The following is a 4155-nucleotide window of genomic DNA, read 5'->3' as shown; positions in this document are numbered from 1 at the left end:
CGTTAATTCTTTTCATTTGATTCATCCGATATCCGAGATGGCGAGAACTAAACAGACGGCTCGTAAATCTACCGGTGGCAAGGCACCTAGAAAACAGTTGGCCACGAAGGCGGCCAGAAAAAGCGCTCCCGCCACCGGATGGTGTCAAGAAACCTCACCGTTACAGGCCCGGTACGGTCGCCCTTCGTGAGATTCGTCGTTATCAAAAGAGCACTGAACTTTTGATCCGCAAGCTGCCTTTCCAACGTCTCGTCCGAGAGATCGCCCAAGATTTCAAGACCGATCTCCGTTTCCAAAGTTCGGCCGTGATGGCACTTCAAGAAGCCAGCGAGGCTTATCTCGTCGGCCTCTTCGAAGACACCAACTTGTGCGCCATCCACGCCAAACGTGTCACCATCATGCCGAAAGACATCCAATTGGCGAGACGCATTCGTGGCGAGAGGGCTTAAATTTCCTCCATCCATCCATCCATCCATCCGATCCGACCATCTAGAATTAACAAATTCTTCATCTTCGAAGGTGTTAAAAGAAGAAAAAAAAAATCGGTTCTTTTCAGAACCACAATTATTTTCCAACGAATTGAAAATTTATCGTTCGCGCATGCAACTTTTTGAGATTGAAAAAAAAAAAAAAAAAAAAAAAAAGTTAGGTTATGTGATTTATTCACAAAATTCGTACTTACATAAAACGATAAACTTTTGCTTTTTTCTTTCACATTAAATTTTCTTTTAACTGAGACTATTTGAAACATTATTATATAATAAAGTTTATCATTCTTTGTAATAACACTGTTTCGACAGTCAAATGAATAGACAAGAAAATCAAATGAAAGTATGTATCTCCTCAACAGAATGTGCATTGTCCAAGCGAATCTTTCGTTCGTTTCTTGAAAATAATTGTGGCCCTGAAAAGGGCCATTTATTTGTATCGATGGTGCCCCTACGTCGATATATACGATCGGAGCACGTTCCCGAAACCACCAGGACGTCGTCGTCGTTGAAAAAATTAAATCATCGTCGTCGACTTTTCACTTCTTTCTCTTGGGTGAAGCGGTTTTTTTCGCTTTGACGGTGACGGCTTTGGCCGTTTTCGGTTTCGGCGCTTTCGGTTTCTTGGTTGGACCGGCCTTGTTGGATTTCTTCGCTTTCGATGGCGTCTTGGGTTTGACGGGCGATCTGGAGGCGGCGCTGGCTTTCTTTTCGGGAGCGGACGCAGCCTTTCTAGCCTTCGATACGGCGACGCTCTTCTTTTCGGCGGCAGTTTTCTTAGACTTGGCCGAAGCGGCGGGGGCGGCCTTCTTACCGGCTTTTGAGGCGGATCCTTTTTCGGCGGACGTCGGCGCTGACGCGACGGAACGTTTAGCAACGCCCGTCTTCTTGGATTTCGCCGATGACGACGCGGTCGCAGCGGCAGATCTCTTTTTCGTGGCGGACGGAGCCTTAGCTGCACCGGTGACGGCAGAAGCCAACTTGAACGAACCGGAAGCTCCTTTTCCTTTGGTTTGGACCAACGAACCGGATGCGACGGCGCCCTTAAGGTACTTCTTGATGAAAGGCGCAAATTTTTCCGCGTCGACTTTGTAGTTGGCCGCGACATATTTCTTGATCGCCTGCAACGAAGAACCGCCGCGTTCCTTCAAGCCTTTGATGGCGTTGGTGACCATCTCCGAAGTGGGCGGATGAGAAGGTTTGCTTCTCGGATTTTTGGGCTTCTTCTCCTTCTTCACCGGTGAGGAGCCGGAAGTGGCACCGGCGACCGTCGAAGCTGCTTGATTTTCTACGTCGGCCATATTTTCGTCTATCGCGCGCGCGTTTTTTTCTTTTTATTATAGGTAGGCTTATTCTTCGGTGAAAGAACGAATGAACTTTACAGAACGAATTGGGCGCCAAAGTCAAAGTGTTGGCGCGTTCGAAAACGCGCGGACCGCGGACTAAACGAGAGCCTTCTCGTCGAGTTAGAAAATTCAGTGGGCCTCGAATACAGCTTTCGCGTGATGGCATCGTTCTCTTTACGCGAAGATCACCGCCTCCGGGTGCGGGAACATGAGCGATTCGGTCGGCGATGGCCTCCTGAATAACCTCAAGTTTTCCCGGACGACCAGCCGACCTCCAAAAGCGAACAAGGACCGATCGAACGTCGACTCGAACAAAGACCCTCCGAAACAAGGAGATGACATCCAAGTTCGACGCCGACGTTACGCGTTTTCCACGAATAACAGGAAAGTTCCGCTTTCGACCAGACAAACTTGGAAGCATCCTCTACAAGTTTCACGAACGAATCGGTCGAAAAGTACGTGCGATCTTTTCGAAAATCGCCTCGCAAAGAGACGCAGCACGGATCGGAGCGACGACCGACGAACCTGCAGAGTGTAGGAAAAAAATTCACAAACGGTCGAAGATGACGTCCGAGAAGGTCGAATTTTTTCAAGAACGAAGATAAAACCTTCGCCTTTCGTAGGAGTTGATTTTTGAAAACGATCTTGACGAACAGGTCGGAAAAAAAACGATGTCAATTTCGGACTCGACCATGAGAAACGAATTTGTACGACGAACGGACTTTTCGAACGACTTTTTTCGCAAAATCGACATTTTTTCCTCAAAAATTACCTCACACGACGAAATCCCATCATCGAAACATCACCGAAAACAGTTTTGACGGCGAAATTCTCGTCAATTTTACGAAAATAAAGGGAAAATCAGACGGACCACCGTCGAACATCCAGCGACGGGAACGGACGAGTTTTTTAATTTTTCTTGCCAATTCATTGCGAAAGAAGCAATTTTTCTCGACGAAACCATTTTATAATCATAAAAAAAACTCCCCAAACACCACAAACCAACAAAAATACGGAAATCTTGCATTGTTTGCATTTTTCAGACACTCTAAATAAAACTACGTCGATGTCGGCGGATTTTCAGTCGGTCGTCGGTCGACAGAAATCCAACGAAATTTTCATTTGTTCTTCTCAAAAACGAAAAACAAACAAATCAACAAAACATTCCCTACTATTAGTCGACATTTCGAGCAGAAACTACGAACGTCGAAAGATTTAAAAAATGAAATATGTAGGTGTGCGTGCGTGCGTACTTACTTGAAACTTTTTTCTTGTTTCATCGTCGCACTGGAACAAATTAAATTTTAATGCAATGTAAACGCGACCACACTTTCGACGAAAACATCTCTATGAATCGAACGACGTCGGAAAAAGAATAAATCGAGAAGAGAACAAATCATGAAACAACACACACCCACCCCGCCCGGCCCGGCCAGAGTGGTGGGAATTTCGATGAATGAACAGACAAAGAAACCAACTCTGTTATCAGTTCTAAGAAAGAAAGCAGGTAGCGGCGGCGGCGAACCTTCGACCGTACTACGGTCAGTTCATGAATTAACCCCGTCCGTTCGGAGTTTATTCATCTCCGGTCCGTGTCGGCGTTTACTTCAAGTGGGTGCTATTTCCATCTAAGCAAGCAAGTGAGTAAGTAAGTTCTCAAATTTTAAATTACGTTAATCGCAAGTGACTCGTTGAGATCGTCAAACGAACAATTTAATTTAACGCCTCATACGAGTTTTTTTTTTTCGTCATTTTGTCGCAAAAAAAAAACTAAAAAACGACTCGCAAAAAAAAATTTTTTTTTTTTCTTCTTTTAAATCTTGTACATTTTCTGACATGTGTACCATCGAAAAATGTCACATCCAAACGATCGAACAATCACAAAAAATCGTCAACGTACCATCTTGGAAAATTTTACCAGGCAACGACCATACCACGTTGAAAACTACCGGTTCTCGTCCGATCACCGAAGTCAAGCAACGTCGGGCGCGGTCAGTACTTGGATGGGTGACCGCTTGGGAACACCGCGTGCCGTTGTCTCTACTCTTTTCTTTTTTTATTAACATTTCTGATGTCAAACTTTTTTTAAATATATTTTTCACTATTTATATTTTCTCTCAGGAACTTATATAGTATGAAGACGAAAATTTTTAATTCGTTCGAGTTGAATTTGTGGTTCTGAAAAGAACCGATTTTTTTTCTTTTTTTTCCAACCAACTTCCAAGCTGCTCGAGGAGGATTTATTTTGAACTGGTGTATTTGGTGACGGCCTTGGTTCCTTCAGAAACGGCGTGCTTCGCCAATTCACCGGGCAAAAGAAG

At 44.6% G+C, this 4155-nt stretch overlaps 1 non-coding gene across 1 annotated transcript; it reads left to right on the top strand.

The window, feature by feature from the left end:
• The first annotated feature begins 3754 nt into the window (after positions 1 to 3754).
• LOC148165376 (5S ribosomal RNA) lies at positions 3755 to 3874 on the top strand. Its single transcript, XR_015771531.1, has one exon. It is a non-coding gene; the product is annotated as a 5S ribosomal RNA (ribosomal RNA).
• Positions 3875 to 4155: the final 281 nt, after the last annotated feature.

The sequence above is a fragment of the Gnatocerus cornutus genome, unplaced genomic scaffold (assembly GCF_029298725.1).
Source record: "Gnatocerus cornutus isolate USDA-ARS CGAHR unplaced genomic scaffold, icGnaCorn1.1 ctg00000344.1, whole genome shotgun sequence".
In the NCBI taxonomy this organism is placed as follows: domain Eukaryota; kingdom Metazoa; phylum Arthropoda; class Insecta; order Coleoptera; family Tenebrionidae; genus Gnatocerus; species Gnatocerus cornutus.
The sequence above is the reverse complement of the archived record's forward strand: the minus strand, read 5'-3'. Positions and strand labels throughout refer to the sequence as shown.